An 18,228-nucleotide genomic window follows, 5' to 3' on the forward strand; every position below is an offset into this window, starting at 1 on the left:
GAGGAGTTCCCATCGTGGCGCAGTGGTTAACGAATCCGACTAGGAACCATGAGGTTGCAGGTTCGGTCCCTGCCCTTGCTCAGTGGGTTTACGATCCAGCATTGCCGTGAGCTGTGGTGTAGGTTGCAGACGCGGCTCGGATCCCGCGTTGCTGTGGCTCTGGCATAGGCCGGTGGCTACAGCTCCGATTCAACCCGTAGCCTGGGAACCTCCATATGCCGCGGGAGCGGCCCAAGAAATAGAAACAACAACAACAAAAGACAAAAAAAAAAAAGGTTCTAAGAAGTCTTACATTTTGATCAAGCATGGGTTTCCCAAACTCTTTGGCACATAGAAACTTCCCTTCCTTCCTTGTCCACCCTCCTCTTTTTTGGTTATTGTTTCATGTAATATTTAAAATACTTTAGGCACTGCTGCTTTAGGAACAAAGCATGATATAAAATGAGTTTTACACTTTTGCATCTTATCTGGCCTTAGGTAACTTTAACTTTTCTGGTTGTTCATCTGCAAAAGATGAATAGGTGTAAGAAATTCTATTTAATAGAGTTGTGAAGCGATAAATAACAGTTTTTGTTTCCCTTTCCTTAGAGAATTAACTATCCCCTTAGATGTAGGATCAGAACAGATCTCTCAGGCTTGCAGTGATGCTGATCCTTGCCCCCAGTGTTGAATGAATCAAACTGTGCTTCTATGTAAGGATTGTGGGCCCAAAGGGAAATAAAATATGGTCAAAATTTTCTCCTTGCTAGAGTTCTCCAGCTTGGAGGACTTAGACCCTGGCAATCATGGATTAGGTTGGGAAGTCAAAAGCATGTGGTGATTAAGCTCTTAGTATCTAGAGCCAGACTGCCTGGGTTCCAATCCCATTTCTACCATGTATTACCTACATGGGCTGGGGAATTTCCTGTGCCTGAGTTTCTATAGCTGTAGAATGGGAACAATACTGGTAGCTACACTGTAAGACTGTTATGCATAATTGACACTTGAACAGTGTCTGAATATGATGTTGAATATTAGCACAGACTAGAAAGTATGGAAGTAGGTATAAAATTGAATAACTGGCTCCACTTTAGATCCAAAATAGCCAAACAATTATTCTGGTGCTCTACTGTGCTTTCGGTTTGGAACTATGTCAGTTCTCTTTGCTAGCTTGAATTTGACCTCAGAAATGAGGCTGCCACTAAGGTCTTCTTGAATTATCTAACTTCTTGTCATGCTCTTTCAGAGCTCTCAAGCCTTGGGAGGTCTGAGAAAATTAGATACATTTTATTATTCCGACAGGCTGTTAACCCTATAGAACAAGTTACGTATCTTTTTAATGCATAATGATCGGGTTTAATAAGAGATTTGGCTGAGAGCGGTTATCACCACAGATATGCAGGCATAAAAGGTTGGTAGGGTGTGAAATGGGCATCATGAACATTTCACAAGGTTGAAACCAGGGCAAAGCTCAGCATGTGGAGTGAGCTGGAAGAATGCTCTTAGCACAGTGGTTATTAATATCTGCTAAAGAACCTGACCTTTGTTGCTGTAAACAAGACCAGGTAATTACATGTTCATTCTAAGAGCAACTTTGAGATGAAAATTGAGGCATTTGTCAAAGGGAACAGGAAAGTAATTTGTACCAAACAGGAACACAGAGCTTTAGTCTTCATGTCTGACAGCTCTGGCCCTTGTCAGGAAAGATTTGTTACTCTAGGTAGTGACTATAATTAGCGTTCTCATCCATGAGGCTCTTATCCTCTCACTTTCTAGAAAGGGTGAAAGGAATGCGATACGGATGAATAGTCTTTGGGAAGGAGAGACTTTTTTCCACTCTTTTGGGTTGGGTTTACTGTTCTTCTGACATCATCTATCCAAGATGAAAGGAACTTTGGGTCAGAGTCACAGGCAAATGAGGTGACCACCCTCCAGCACTGGAGGCATTTTTTCCCCACCGCTGACTCACAAGCAGGTGAGCAAACAAACAAACATCAAAGGCAGTCGCAAGCCCAGTTTGTTTATAGCTTCCCTGTGGTGGCTGGTTGCCCCTGTCTGCTCCTGAAGGTAAAATATTTTTTCAGGGTGGCAGTTCACCAAGAACACCAAAGTTTAAAGAAATTCGTTTAACCTCACATTTGATTCCCTCCTCTGATCCTTTTGGCGATACATACAAAGACAGAGGCTGATGTGAAAATGGGGTGATATAAGTAAGACATAGAAAAGGTGACTCATTTCTAAGTCAAATTTCGTTTTCGTTCTTAGGGTTGATAGCTTACCTTTCTCATTCTCATCCTTTCAAGGTGAGGTGAAAGCACCACATCAGTGACATGACTTTCATCCAGGTCAAACAGCCAGCAGAGGGTTATCTCCGCTGATGCCATTGACATGATCCCACAAACACACCTTGGTGTTAGTGCACGTGCTTGTGCTATGGAGCTTGTCCTTAGAAGATGCCCAAGCTCTTCTGTGCCCTCTGTACCAAGCACTAGATTTGTGTGGCACAGGTGTTATGAAGCTACGAAGCAGTACAGGATTCCTAACTAGGATCAAATAAAAGATAAATAACACTCAAGTTTTCAAGGGTGTATCCAGGTCCTGAAGTAGACATGCCTCTAAGTTACCCAAATTGGCAACTGATTTATATTGACAATTACTATTAAGAAGTAAAAGTCCTTCAGTCCAACTTTTCTGGGTGATTTAAGAGGTAAAATTTGAGTGGGCTCAGTAGGAAGGCAAGAGGCAGCTTTTCGGGTAGAAGTGGGCAGTGGCCACACACATGGTATTCTGTAAAGAAAGTGAGACCGTTCCACTGGACCAGAGTTTAGTGCAAAAGTGGTCAGGGATAGCATAGGAAAGTGGGCTGAGGTCAGACTGCGGAAGCTTTAACATTTCCAACAGAAGCACTGGGCATCTAATTTCAGATTATGAGCAGCCATTGAAAGCTTACACTGCAAAAAGGAGGGCAGGATGGTTTGCAATCAAACTTAGGTATAAGAATGAAACAACAATTTTCCATGATTCAATTTGATCATGGATGAAAACTTGATTGCTTCCATGTAGGGACATTCAAGGCAAACTTCCCAGGCCACCTTCCAGCTGGCATGCACCAAGAAGGAACAGCTGTGTGTACGAGATAGCCTGAGTTTTGGGTATTCACAGACCTGGCTGCTGTTACTTCCAGCTATCTTCTTGCTGTTTTTGACTTTAAGCATTTCCTTGACTCTTCAGAGCCTCAATTTTCTCATCCATAAAATGGAGATATAGAATCTACCTCCTAGTGTTGTTAGCAGTAATTAGAAATGAAGTCCTGGATCATAGTTTGTACTCAGTGAATGGCAGCTGTTTTTACTTTTGTGATTACTAAAAGCAACTGTCTCACAAACTTAAGTGATGGCAAGATCAGTTGATTAAATTTTGCCCCCAAATGCTTACTAAAAATACATGCTTGGCAAGAAGCAAAGTCATCTCTTTATATCTGAATGTTGGTACCCTCCCCTCTAGGTAAAGAGATATGCCCTGTTGGGAAAGTGCGTTGCATCTGCAAAGGAAAGCAGCTGGGCGCACAATGTTTTCACGGATGCCCTGGATCCTAGTTTGTTGATTCTGCCTCAATCTGAATCTCCAGGGGGAGGAGAGCTGGTGGTGTGGGCATCTCCCCTCCTCACCCCTATCTCTGTGGATGGGGCCCTGACAAGAAAGCAGCTGACCACTAAATCACAGACCTGGTTTCAAACTCTGACTCTGCAATTTATGAGCTGGGTGCCCCTGTACAAGTTGCTTGGACTTTGAACCTCATGAGTTTCCTCTTTCAAATAAGGAGGATCATTTTTGCAGGATTGTTGTGAACAGAGTTCATGGAAATGAAGATGCTGAGGTCAAGAAAGCCCTCGATACGTGCCAGTGGTAACTCATCTCTTCTTCCTGCCAACCTGTCTTCACCTCCCTCGTCCTTAAGACCATGATCTGATAGAGCCCTAGAAAGCTAGACATGGAAGGAGAAATCGTTGTTCCTTTCTTATCCCCTACTAGGGTTCAGTTGTAATCCAACTAAAGTTTTCTCCCCTTCTACCAAAGGGGGAACAGTCAAAACAGGCACTTTTCTGGATTAAACCCTTAGGTGATAACCCAACGGATTCAGGGCTAAGCAGAGTGAAACACTTGATGCTAAGTCTCCTTTGGAAACTGAGGAAAGGGAAGGAGGAATGAGGCTGTCAGAGGGTAAGAGGAGAAATACTCAACAATGGGAGAGTATTTTCTAGGAACTGGTAACTATAGGATTTTCTTCTAAGCTAATTGCTCTTAAAGCGGTCATGAGTACTAGACCAGCCACACACACTATTCGGATACCGCAGGGAAAAGTGGACAGCTATCTATTCTGAGGCCTTGTGAGAAAAATCTCCTTTTGTTACCCAGAGTCAGCTGCTTTTAAAAAAAAAAAAAAACCCACACACACATGAAAAACAGCAGGCTCTTTCTCTCTTGTTATTCAAATACAATCCAGTTTGCCAGGCTGACAGGATGAAGGTATAAGCATACTGTGAGCACAGACTAATGCCTTAATTGGTTATTAATATATGGTTACTGCTATTTTTAGAGGTTACTGGTGTTTGGATAACTCAAAAATAGAGTCGGTTTTCATGGCTGTGTTGTGTCACATAGAAAGCTAGGGACAGTTGATAGGTAATATGCTGGACCACGATACCATTTCTGGAGAGCGCCAGATGTGTTTGTTATTGCTTTAAAAAGCCATGCTGGAAAGTTTCCTAGTAACTCCATTCATCCTGGGTGTTAATAATCCATCAGGACACTGCCCTGATTGTAACTCGGTGTCAAAATTGAGCACCTCTTCAAGCAGGTGGTCCACAAACTGGCAATGGGGTTGGAAATAAACTAGTTACATTTGGTTAAAAAATGAACCTGATAAGGTATGTTATCAAATTTGGCAAGACTTTAGGTGTGGTTAAAGAATAGGGAGTATATAGTTTTAAGGAACTGAAATAGGCCTCCCTTTAATTCTACACAATATTTAATTGATAAATAGGTGAAATCTCAGGCTGAACGTTCACTCATCATGTAATTAACAAAGGTGTTTGTTATTGATGAACTGAAACGACTTGGGAGCTATTCATTTCCATTTACAGAAGAATAAAATAGTCAGCAGGCTTGAGATCAATAAAAGGTGAGTCGAGAGTTTTATTTATAACCTGAGAACCCAGTAACTCTCCCTCCCTGAGCCTTCTCCCACTCTGAATTAGGAACAACCTGTCTCAGGTTATCAGGCGCTCATGTGGAAAAATTCTAAGCTATGGAAACAATCTGTCCCTGTGGAATTTCCCCAGTGGCACCCAGCTGGCCTCCTCCCACGTGTGAATGCTTTGGGATGTCACAGAGGCAACCACGACAAAGCCTAAGGAAGATTTGAGAGTTTAAAAACACCTTGTTTTGAATCCAGCCACCCTTCTCCCAGATGCAGCTGGGTCTGAAAATAACAGCTCAAAAGAGCTTCCTCCAGAATTTGGCCCCAACCCTGCCCATGATGGAGGACTCCTGTTTCCATGAGAATGGGCCAGGAACAAAAAACTGCATCCAACTGAGAATGCTTGGAATACCTGCAACTTTTGGGGGAAGACGAAAAAAAATCTAATGGTTTCACTGATAAGGATTTAGGTGTAAGGATGGGAAATTATATCCAGACATCACCTCTACGTGTCCCACAGACCGCTAAAAGTCTGTCCCACCGAGCCCTTACATGCGGGAGAATTTCTCAATTAAGCTAAAGGAAAATCACTGTGCCCAATTTTCAGATGATGGCAATGAGGCTTTAGATCATAGAACTGATCACATTTGCATTATTTAGAAGATAAACCACTAATTTGTTTTTTGCCACAAAAAATGCCACACACTTAGTAATTTGGTTGAGGCTGTAACATGACCAATAGTAAATTTTATTAAGATAGTATGTTCAAGATGTGATATATTAGCTCACTTCCCCAGAATTGATCTCAATGGTGTGGAGGAGAGCTAAGAAAGCAGCAAGAAGCCATCAAAGTGATGCATGAGCAACTGAAATGTTGTAAGCTGCATACTCTCTCTTATACACCTACTCACAGGCAAGGGGGTCCTTAGGGTACCCCTCAGGAACTATTCGCTTTTGTTTTAGCAAAAGTTTTTAAACTTTAAAAGCAAACTAGAAGTGATTGCAAAGAGAGAAAAAGGATTTTTTTTTTAAAGTCACACGGCTGAAAGCAGAAGTGTTGGGTAACCAACAATGAGAGAAGAAACCAATCCATCAAAACGACAGGAAAGTAACAGTGTGGAGACATTTTGTGCAGGGCAAAATAAATAAGCAAAGCACAAGATTCTGGTTCACACTGGGAACCCTCCAATACCAGGAAATAAGATCTGTGCCAGGAAGCGATAGGTTTTATAAAACAGTTTCAAGGTGAACTGACATGTTTCCTCTTTTTACTTTAAAATAAGTGATCTAGGATGCCTTCACAGTAAGTTATCTCAGTTTTCACCATTTCCCGCTCCCCCCACTCAAGTATCCTGATTTGACAAACTAGTGTTTGCAGGAAATCTATTACATTGACTCTGGCACAAGCACCCCTGGGTGAACAGACGCTTGAATAAGAAAAAGCTCAGTAGATATTGGTGGATTTGCTGTGTTGTTTTGTGGTTGGAGTATAACTGACGGCGAGTCAAAAATCGGCAGGCAAAAGATCCCGGTGGAAGGTCTGAGGACATCCTTGGTGGAGGGCACAGGTAGTGCGGTGACCCTTTCACTCTGAGAGGCAAGGCTGGTAAATGGTTAAGAGTGCAGGTTTTTGATTCACCCTTCCCTAGAACTAAAGATTCAGATTCTTGCATCTTAGGACTTGGGCAGGTGACTAACCTCTGTGTGTCTTGTTTGCAGAGTTAGTAGGGGCAGGACTCTATCTGTATTTTTAAAAATGCTTTTGGAAGTAGTCCAAGGGATCAGCTAGAACAAAGCAAGACCCAAGGCAAATGCAGCAGTGGGGAAACTGGTACGAGAGGAGAGAGGCGTGAGTAGGACCTGAGCTGTACAAAGGGCCAGCAGAGCTGAAATTTGGAAGGTACAGAAAGGAGAAAGGAACCTAGATGGTCTCTTAGGTTTCTCAAGACGGGAATTTGGCCTGTTAACTATGCTAGGGAGTCGCAGAAAAGTAATGCTTATGGTTTGAGATATTCATGAGAAAAGATCTTCCTGGTACAGAAATTTGTTTTACCTACTGAGTTGACAGAGGCTTGGAGATAGAAACAGGCTTAAGTGTCACCACTTATTGAGTGACTAGAGGAACAAATTGCTTAACCTTTCTGCCTCCACTTCCTTGATTAACTTGGAAATAGAGTTGCTAATGCTTAGGAAGAACCAGCCCCGCCCCTACCCAATTGTAAATCTTCAATCCTTGGCAGCTATTTAAAGACAGAGCTGTAAAAACTTGTGGCTAAAAATATTTTCCCAAAGATAACCAGAGAAGTCAGAGGGGGTATTCAAACCCAGACCTGCCTCTTCACATTTAGCAGATTCAGAGAGAGAGAGAGTGTTCTGTGTCCACACTGATCTCGGTGGGCTTCACAAGACCAAGAAAAGGGGAGACCCCTCTACCCCCAACCCTTTTCACTTTGAAATAACCTGGTGATAGTCTTTGTCAGAGGTTCTCAGGAAGGTTGAGCACAGTGGAGTCATAGGAGTGCATGAAAGTTGAAAAAGTCTAGAGTAAGCTTAAGTCTTCATTTCTTCATGAGGTGAAAATTTAAGAGAGGCAAGAGTAGACAAATTCGGGTTTTAGACTGAGAGGTGGGAACCGACAGAAGTATGATTAACAGAGAGAAGACCCCCAGTCTGAAGAAGGCAGGCTGGGATGCGACAGGAGTAGAGAGGAGTTACCACTTCCACCGAGGCTGGAAGGAGGTGAGGATGGGAGCCCAGGCCTTTGTATGTTGGGGCTGGGTGTTGAAGGAGATAAATGTCCCCCCCAAATTCCCCCAACCTCTCTGTGAGGTTGGAGATTTGTTCTGCTGAGGGCCAGCAAGTCAAACACAGGAACGCCAAGGCTTGCGGCAGAGAGGGCTGGCTCCCAAGACAGCCCAGCGAGGAGACGAGACGGGAGAAGGTCTTGCGTCCTATCTCCCAGAGGTGAGGGGGCGGGTGGGCAGGGTATTTATGGGATAAGGATAAGGCAGCAGGGCGGTCCGAGGCAAGGCGGGCGTGGGGGCGTGGGGAAAGGTGATTGGAAAAAGGTGTGGTAATTGGTAATCGTGGTTCTGTGCAGGTGCAACTAAGCTACATGCCTCTGCCTGTTGGAACAGGGAGGCGCTCAGCATGATTTGCGTGGAGTTTTCGGCAAAAGGTCACCAAGCCACCCCTGCACATGCCCAATTGGAGGCTCAGTGGTCCTATCTGGTCTTAACCAGCTTAGTTGGAACTAGACACAGCTACCCCCAAGTTCTTGAACAACAACTGGGGCAAACATCTTGTTTAGGTTCCATGCAGCTTGGGGGCCAGTGTTTTGTAGCAACAATTAAAAGGACCTTGATGAGTAAAGGCAGGTCACAGGTGGAATGGGTTTGACTGTTGATTACCCATGGCTTCAGAAGGGTCCAACGTGAGTGCATCGCCTGAAGATCTGAAATCAGTATTGGGAGGCAACGGAGAAGAAACCCAACCAGGACTTGCACAGGGATGGAACAGCTGAGATTCAAAGACCAAGTGTGCAGAGGCTTCAGCCAGCACGTTGTATGATTTCCTCCAGGGTTTGAGACATCAGCAGAGAAGGCCAAGTCCTCAGTGTGTTTTGTAAGATTTCTAAAAAATACTCATGATATAAACGACTTTATGATCCTTAAACTAAAATCCACTCATGCTGCAGGGAGATTCACTAGGTGGACCACTGAGAGCAGGTCCCAGAGAAGGGGCCACTTGCACCATTCTTTACACAAGTGAAACACAGAAGATTCTCCTTCATGTATCTTTGGGCTCTAACAAGCATTCTCCTTCTCCCAAATTAAAATGCAGCTGACTTCGTAACTATAATCCCTGTCCCAAATGTGTCTTCCTTTATTAAGAGACTTAATTGAGTTATCTCAGAAGAGAATATTGATTACATTGAAGATTTGAGGAATAAAAAATTCTTGCCAGAAATCATCTAAAGTGAGGTGCAGAACTAGGTCACTGTCACTCACATGAAAGCCCTCAGAAACCAAGAGAAGAAAGAGAAAACAAGTATGCGTTCAGCTCCAGGGTCAAGAAGCCAGGGCCAGGGGTTTCCTTCAGTGGGAGAGATTAGCAACTGACAGCTGCCTCTAGAGAAAGCGGAGAATGTGCAGGGCTCACAGTATTGCGTAGGGTAAAGGGAAAAAAAAAGACATGGAAAAAAATTGTGAAGGTAAGGCTGTGCAACTGAACGAAGTGTTAAAGTAGATGACTGATTTGAAAAAAATTAGGAGGTGGGGGGGCAGAGTGTGTGCCCGTGGCTTCCATTCATTTTTCTCTTAATGCCTCTAAGGGGTTCCCTGCTGGATCTGCCACTAATACCAGCTTGTTAAGTCTCTTTGATTCTCCAGTTATGCCAGGTTCTCTCATTTCCACTGCATTTTAGCCAGAATATACAAAATCTCCATGCCTACTCTTTAATCCACACACCACTGTAAAGGCAAGAAGCCTCTAGGAAGTGTTTGCATTTAAATGGGCTGTAGGCAGGCAGGGTTCCCTGGCTTCTGATCCCTGAGGACTGAGGGAAGAGGAGTTGGGCTCATCTTTTCCCCCTTCTTTTTGATTTAGCAAACCTGCTTGGCTACCAGCAAGGAGCTGACAGATTGCATACTGTCATCATTTAATCGTAAGACTAAAATTCAATTTTCCTTTCTCAGGATCAGAATGGGGAACAGGGGGGAATAAAACACCCCAAAGACACAAGGTGACCTGGCTCGGTGGGGTGACCCAGAGCACGCGCCAGCTAATGATGTCCGTCTGTCAGCTGGGTCCCTGGAGCCAGAGCCCGAGGGAGAGACCAGCCTTGACAGATGGTGGCGGGTTTGCTGATTAAAGAGCTCAGTTGGACCAAGGCTCTATTTCATTCCCTACATCAGGGTCCCTTCCTAACAGGGGTTGTTTGCTTAAAACATATTCATTCCTGTTTCTGTTCATCAGATCCCTAAGATAAAAATGAACACGGGCAGCTGCTGGATTTCTGCTACTAACTATTCAGTTCTGCTTTGCCTTAAGAAAACTCATAATCCATTCTGCCCCACAATTATTCATTATACGTGAGTGAGAAATCAAATCAGAAGTGGCAACAGAGTGGACGCTAGGGAAAGAAATGCAAATAAGCATCACCTTTGGTTAATGCTATTTCTCTGCATGGGAAATTCAGACTTTTGCATTACCCTGAAAAAAAAAAAAAAGAAAGAAAGAAAGAAATGGCAACCAAATTTAGCAAGCTGGTGTTTTTGATCACAAAAGATTGTCAACCCAAGAGCTCGGTGCTTGCTCTGCCTTCTGCTTGACAAATCTCATCTTTCCTTCTAGGTGTACTGAAAAAGTAGCTTCAGGATATTATGCTCCCAAAGTTACTGACATTCGCACCCAATCACATATAAGCATTTAAGACCAGAGGGAGCAAATGCCCAGGGGTGTGTGGATACAAGGATCAGAAGGAAAAAAAACAGCACTTGAAAAATACCCCAACCCTCTGCCACCCGAAACCTCAAGGGAGGGAGGATGGATGTTCCTGCAGGCAGCAGCCGTGAATTACAACGTGCCCAAGAACTTCCTTGGGGCCCCTGCAGACCAGGTCTCATGCTTTTTGGAAAAGTGACAGGGGTCATATTTTCACACCCAGCTGTTGTGTTATGACTTAGTCGGCAAGAAGCTGTGGATGTTTCTCCAGCTCCCCAGTGCTGACTTATTTCTCATGGAAAGGAGCTCAGGGTGGGGTGCAATGGCTGCTGGAGGAAGGGTGATGTGGCAGGTGTTCTCGGCACATATTCACATATTCTGGAACAAGTCGTGTGAGGTATGGTCTGAGACATCGCCTCATTATCCAAGGCGAGGCTGGGTAATCCTGTTGGCCAGCTGTCTTGGGAGCCTTATATGGCTGCTCCTTTTTGACACAGACTTAGGAAAACAACCCCTCCATTTTTAATGACAGCAGAAGCAAAGGCATGAGTAAAGAAGCAGCTGCCCTTCAACTTCCTTTCCCAATTATCATCTAGGACAGGGTCTGGTAAATTACAAATGTTCAGGAAATAGTGTGGTTCAGAGAAAAGAACACTAGACAGGAAATGTGAAATGCATATGTTGTTCTTGGCTCTGCTATTAAGTGGGAGACTTTGGAAAAGTTGCTTTATCTCTGTGGACTTCAGTTTCTGCAATAAAATAAGAAGATTGCAATTGATAATGTCTGTGGGGCCCAGGGGTCAGTTTACCTTTTCTTTTTTTGTCTTTTGTCCTTTTAGGGCCACACCGGTGGCATATGGAGGTTCCCAGCTAGGGGTCTCATCGAAGCTGTTGCTGCTGGCCTATGCCACAGCCACAGCAACGCCAGATCCAAGCCGCGTCTGTGACCTGCATCACAGCTCACAGCAATGCCGGATCCTTAACCCACTGAGTGAGGCCAGGGATCGAACCCTCAACCTCATGGTTCCCAGTCGGATTCGTTTCTGCTGCGCCATGACAGGAACTCCCAGTTCACCTTCTCTGAGTCTCTGATCCTTAACAGCAGATTAGGAGTTAATAATCCATCTCTAAGCACCATAGATTCATTTAAGAATTAATGGATCAGGGAGTTCCCGTCGTGGCGCAGTGGTTAACGAATCCGACTAGGAACCATGAGGTTGCGGGTTCAGTCCCTGCCCTTGCTCAGTGGGTTAACGATCCCGCGTTGCTGTGGCTCTGGCGTAGGCCGGTGGCTACAGCTCCGATTCAACCCGTAGCCTGGGAACCTCCATATGCCGCGGGAGCGGCCCAAGAAATAACAACAACAACAAAAAGACAAAAGATAAAAAAAAAAAAAAAAAAAAGAATTAATGGATCAGGAATCTGTAATTCTGATGATCTGCCCAAATTGGGAAAAAATAAATGGGGTGCCCCTTGGGATGAGACAGTCCCATATCTTCCGGGAACACAGTGTACATTCTTTCCCAGTGCAAATGCAGATGGAAAGCAGTGGCAATTCTTTTCTCTCAGCATCAACAGGATACAAGGACCTAGCTAGCATTGGCCAACAGAACATTCTCCAAGGAGAGACATGTTCAATATCTGCTCTGTCAGCATAGTAGCTACTTTCCGAAAGTGTTTACTGTTCACTTAAGTTGCAGCTAATGTGACTAGCAACTGAATTTATAACTTTGCTTCATTTCAGTTAATTTACATTTATTTTTTATTCTTTTGGCTGTGACCACATCATGTAAAATTCCCAGGCCAGGGATGGAACCTGTGCCACAGCAGCAACCTGAGCCACAGTAGTGACAATGCTGAATCCCCACCTGCCAGGCCACCAGGGAACTCCGCATTTTAATTAATTTCAATTCAAGTACCACATGTGACTAATAGCCCCATGATGGACAGTACGATTCTACTATATTTTTTTGCAGTAAGTTAACAAGTGATGTGCAAGGTGAAATAAAAACAAAAAAAACAGAAGTTATTTAACTCCCATTTCTACATTTCTGGGTAGTATGGGGCAAAGGACAAGGCCTGTGACTCAGTTTCCTTTTCACTCATATTGCAACGGCATTATCAGTGGTTTTAGTTACATTAGGTGCATGAAAGACCTTTGAAAATCATAAAATATAAATGCAAAGTATTATAAGGGCAGTCCACTGGGTTTTTTTTGTTTTTGTTTTTTTTCTTTTTAGGGCCACACTGCGGCATATGGAGGTTCCCAGGCTAGGGGTCCAATCAGAGCTACGGCTGCCGGCCTACACCACAAACACAGCAACTCGGAATCCAAGCTGTGTCTGCAGCCTACACCATAGCTCATAGCAACACTAGATCCTTAACCCACTGGGGTTGAACCGCAGGGATTGAACCCGTAACCTCATGGTTCCTAGTCGGATTCGTTTCCAACTGTTGAAAGATGCTCTTGTTTCAACACAGAACACAATGATGTCTGAGAACATGTGATTGAACGTGAGGAAAGTTGGTGATACCAGATATGAGAGGTTGAAAATACAGAGGCGGAGTTCCCGTCGTGGCGCAGTGGTTAACGAATCCGACTAGGAACCATGAGGTTGCGGGTTCGGTCCCTGCCCTTGCTCAGTGGGTTAACGATCCGGCGTTGCCGTGAGCTGTGGTGTAGGTTGCAGACGCGGCTCGGATCCCGCGTTGCTGTGGCTCTGGCGTAGGCCGGTGGCTATAGCTCCGATTTGGCCCCTAGCCTGGGAACCTCCATATGCCCAAGAAATAGCAACAACAACAACAACAACAACAACAACAACAACAACAAAAGAAAATACAGAGGTGAAAAGAAGGAAATGCCAGAGAAGGCAGCGTAGAAGGGAGAGGATGGGGATGGAAGTCCAGACGTGGTATAAGGGCAATGCTTCTTTTAAGGAGGCATTTCAGGGTTGAGAATGACTCGTGATGACAGGAGTGGACAATGCTGGATTGTTTGGGAAGAGCCTATAAACCGCTTTATATTTCAAGAGAGTCTGGGATAAAAGCCTTTACTCTAGTAGAGACCCAGAAAGAACTGTCTGACAAAGAGAGGCTGCAGTCCTATCAGAATCACAGTTTAGCACTTAGATGTGAAGACAGCTTCCTTGGAAAAGGGTGGTCTTGGGCTGGGCTGGGCATCATGACCCAGCCCCTCAGGGCGGAAGGGATGAAAAAGGATGCGAAGAAGACAGGATGAGATAAAAATATACTGGGATCCCATAGCACTTACAGAAAAATGGCAGTCTGACATCCATCTCATTGGCTTTTTTCCGTCCTTTTATCTCAGTTTCAAAAAAGGATTCATTGTGGAAATGCCTGGGTTCAAATTCAAGCACTATCATGTAATAGGGCTAGAAACAGACTCTCTAAGCCACACCTTCCTCATTATGAGACCGTAACAGTACCTGCCTCAGAGGAGTATGTAAGGCAATTTATGTACAAACTAGCCCAGTCTCTGGGCACTTAGAAAACGCTCAAATTTGTAATTCTTGTTAAATATTATATTATGATGTCTCAAACTTCCAAGCAGATCATTGAAAAAGAAACAGAGGGAGTTCCCATCGTGGCGCAGTGGTTAATGAATCCGACTAGGAAACATGAAGTTGCAGGTTCGATCCCTGGCCTTGCTCAGTGGGTTAACAATCTGGCATTGCCATGAGCTGTGGTGTAGGTTGCAGACGTGGCTCGGATCCCACGTTGCTGTGGCTGTGGCGGAGGCTGGTGGCTACAGCTCTGATTAGACGCCTAGCATGGGAACCTCCATATGCCACAGGAGTGGCCCAAGAAAAGGCGAAAAAAAAAAAGAAAAAGAAACAGACTTTCGCTGGATGAAATCAGACACTACAACTATAAGTACTGCTTTCTATAGATCAGTATTTTTTATTTTGGGAAGCACAGCCAATTAAAGCTGACTACCAGTTTCAGTCATTCATTCAATCCATTTTTTCCCCTCAATTTTTTTTCTTTTTTCTTTCTTTCTTTCTTTTTTTTTTTTTTTCTTTTTTTTTTTTTTAATGGCCTCAGCCACAGCATATGGAAGTTGCAGGGCCAGAGATTGAATCTGAGCCATAGCTAAAACCTATGCCACAGCTGCAGCAGCTAGGCTAGGGATCCAACTTGCATCTCTGTAGACAATGCTGGATTCTTAACCCATTGCGCCACAGCAGGAACACCTCCCTCAACTTTTAAATGAGGAATCTTTTTTTAAAAAACAGCTTTATTGAGGTGTAATTTTTATACTGTAAAATTTAACTATTTTAAGTGTATAATTCATTCATTTTAACTAATATTACTGTATGCTGCCAAACCCAGTCCCGTCCTAGGCACTGAGGATACTATGATGAATAACGAAACAAGGTCTCTGCCTTCAAAGAGCTTCCAGGCTAGAAGGGAAGACAGACAAAGTATGTAACCTAAGAGCTGGGAAGAAATAGAGTAATAGAGCCTTATCCTAGTAAGACAATAGTGACTGGCTGCTATTTTAGATACGGGGTCCAGGAACATTCTCTCTAAGGAGGTAATATTTAAATAAAGTAAAGAAGTGAACTATATGAGTACTAGGGGAAGAGTATTCAAGGAAAGGAGTAGCAAGTGCAAAGGCCCTGGGGCTAAAGCATACAAATGCTCCTCTGTCTGAGGAAAATCTAGGCCAGCAATGTCACTGAAGCAGAATGAGTGAGCGGGGGGAAATAAGAGAGAAAAAACTCAAGATGGAGAAGCCAGGAGCCAGGTCATACAAAGTCTTGGTTTCCATAGCAAGGCCTATGAATTTTGTTCTAGGTGTGATGGGAAGCCATGGAAAGGATTTCAGCAGGGAAATGACACAATCAGGTTTACATTTTAAAAGAGGCTTTCAGGAGTTCTCTTGTGGCTCAGCAGTTAAGGCTCCTGAAGTGGCTTAGATGGGTTGCAGCTGTGGTGTGGGTTCAATCTCTGGCCCAGGAACTTCTGCATGCCATGGCTATGACCAAAAAAAAAAAAAGAAGGTTAAACAGCCAAAGGAAAAAAAACAGATAAATTAAATTTCATTAATTTTTTTTTAAAAGTCTTTCAAATAGTTGGAGAACAGACAAGAGGTAAAAAATAGTGAGACCAGTGAGGAGGGCCAGGTGAGAGATGGCAGAGGCTCAGACCAGCATGGAACTGGTGAGAAGGGATGATATCACAAGGATATTTTGATGATAAGATTTCCTGAAAGCTGCATATGGGGTTTGAAAGAGGGAAAAGGATCAGGATGACTCTGAGAATATTGACCTGAGTTACCCTTGAGGCCCCATTGGTGGGCTTTGCTAAGGTGGGAGATGCTAAAGGAGCTGGTTTGATGAGGGTGGGGAGAGTGTGAAGAAAGAGCTCTTTTTTGACATTTTTATTTTTGATGTACATTAAAAGTTCAAGTGAAAATGACAAGAGTAGCCCATTGCAGGTACTATGTTGGAAAACAAAGGTTTTGTAGTAGAGGATTTAAAGGACTGCCAAGAAAGTTTCTAACACCGGGATCACCAGAGCTAAGAGATGCACCTCAAGTGTGTCCAACAGGATGCTATGCAACAAAAGAGCTGCAAAACCTCCAATCTATTTGCCGTAAAACTAGCTAGACAATGAGTAAGGCAGAAAAAGTATGTCGTAAAAATCAGTTTGTCCTACCTAAATGTAAGCCCAGATATTCCTAAAGGAAAATATAGGCAGAATACTCTTTGACATAAATCACAGCAATATTTTTCTGTGGATCCATCTTCTAAAATAAAGGAAATAAAAGCAAAAGCAAATGGGACCTAATAAAAGCTTTTGCACAGCAAAAAAAAAAAAATCCATAAAATGAAAAAAGAACCTACTGAATAGGAGACGATATTTGCAAATTATATGACTGATAAAGGGTTAATATCCAACATATATAAACAGCTCATACACCTCAACATAAAAAAACAAACAATCTAATTAAACAATGTGCAGCAGAACTGAATTGATATTTTTCCAAAGAGGAAATGCACATGGCCAACAGGCCCATGAAAAAGATGCTCAACATCACTAATCATCAGGGAAATGAAAATCAAAACCACGAGGAGATTTCACCTTACACCTGTCAGAATGGCTATCAACAAAAGACACAAATAACAAATGTTGGTGAAGATGTGAAAAAAGAGAACTCTTACTACACTGTTGGTGGGAATGTAAATCGGTGTCGCCACTGTGAAAAACAGTATGGAGGTTTCTCAAAACACTGAAAACAGAACTACCATGTGACGCAGCAATTCCACTCCTGGGTATATATCCAAAAGGAAGAAAAATACTAATTTAAAAAGATATATGCGCCCCATATTCACAATAGCATTATTTACAATTTCCAAGGCATGGAAGCAACTCGTGCCCATGAACAGATGAATGGATCTAAAGAAGTGGTAGGATGGATAGACAGATCAGAAAGCAAGCAAGCAGGCAAGCAAGCTAGCAAGCTAGCTAGCTAGCTAGACAGGTGTTCACATTGTGGCTCAGTGCAAACGAATCTGACTAGCATCCATGAGGGCACAGGTTCAATCCCTGGCCTCGCGCAGTGGGTCAAGGATCCAGCATTGCCATGAGCTGTGCTGTATGTTGCAAACATGGCTCGGATCTCATGTTGCTGTGGCTGTGGTGTAGGCCGGCAGCTGTAGCTCTGGTTCGACCCCTTGCCTGGGAACCTCCATATGCCAAGATAGACAGAGAGACAGACAGGCAGACAGATATATAGACAGACAGACAGACTACTCAGTCATAAAAAAGAACAAAATTTTGCCATTTGGAACAAGTGGATGAACCTAGAAGGCATTATGCTTAGTGAAATGTCAGGCAGAGAAAAACAAATACTGTATAATATCACTTACATGTGGGATCTAAAAATAAAACAAATTAGTGAAAATAAAAACAAAAAAAGCAGACTCACACATATAGAGAATAACTAGCAGTTACCAGTGTGGAAGGGGTGGAGAAGGGCCAACATGGGGGTAGGGGACGGGAGGAACAAACTGTTGAGTATTAGACAGGCTCATGGATATATTGCACAACAGGGAATATAGCCAATATTTTGTAATACCTATTAATGGAAAGTAACCTTTAAAATTGCATTATTTCTTTTTAAATTAAAAGTTCATTTTTCCTAGTTAATATGAGAGTTTGGGAGGAATATGTTAGAAAGAGTTCTGATGACCTAACAAATTGATGAGGAAATAAACCAAATGTCAAATATCTTGGAGGCAAGAATAGAGAGAGATCTGTTTGAAAACAAATACCTCCTTGCTGTTTTATTGCAAGAAAACAAACTAGATGGTTCACAGCAGGCAGGCTACAGGATTATTTTTCATTTAACACCAAGAACAGCTTCTTGAATGTTTTAAAGCCTTCTTGCTACAAAATCCAAAGATGGTTGGCGAAACCGGGTGTCTTTTGAGCAGTATGAAGTGTATTTCGGTATTTGTTCATTTCTCAATTCAGTAGTTAAGTCTTCAAGACAGGTCTGTATTTCAGAGTGGAACTTCAGTGGTGTTCAACTGCTGGGAGTTTATTTATTTGGAATGCCAGAGCTATAATTT

General features: G+C 43.2%; 1 long non-coding RNA gene across 1 annotated transcript; it reads left to right on the forward strand.

The window, feature by feature from the left end:
* LOC110260700 lies at positions 259-9,148 on the forward strand. Its single transcript, XR_002344010.1, has 2 exons — positions 259-8,143; positions 8,280-9,148. It is a non-coding gene; the product is annotated as an uncharacterized LOC110260700 (long non-coding RNA).

This window comes from Sus scrofa, chromosome 5 (assembly GCF_000003025.6).
Source record: "Sus scrofa isolate TJ Tabasco breed Duroc chromosome 5, Sscrofa11.1, whole genome shotgun sequence".
In the NCBI taxonomy this organism is placed as follows: Eukaryota; Metazoa; Chordata; class Mammalia; order Artiodactyla; family Suidae; genus Sus; species Sus scrofa.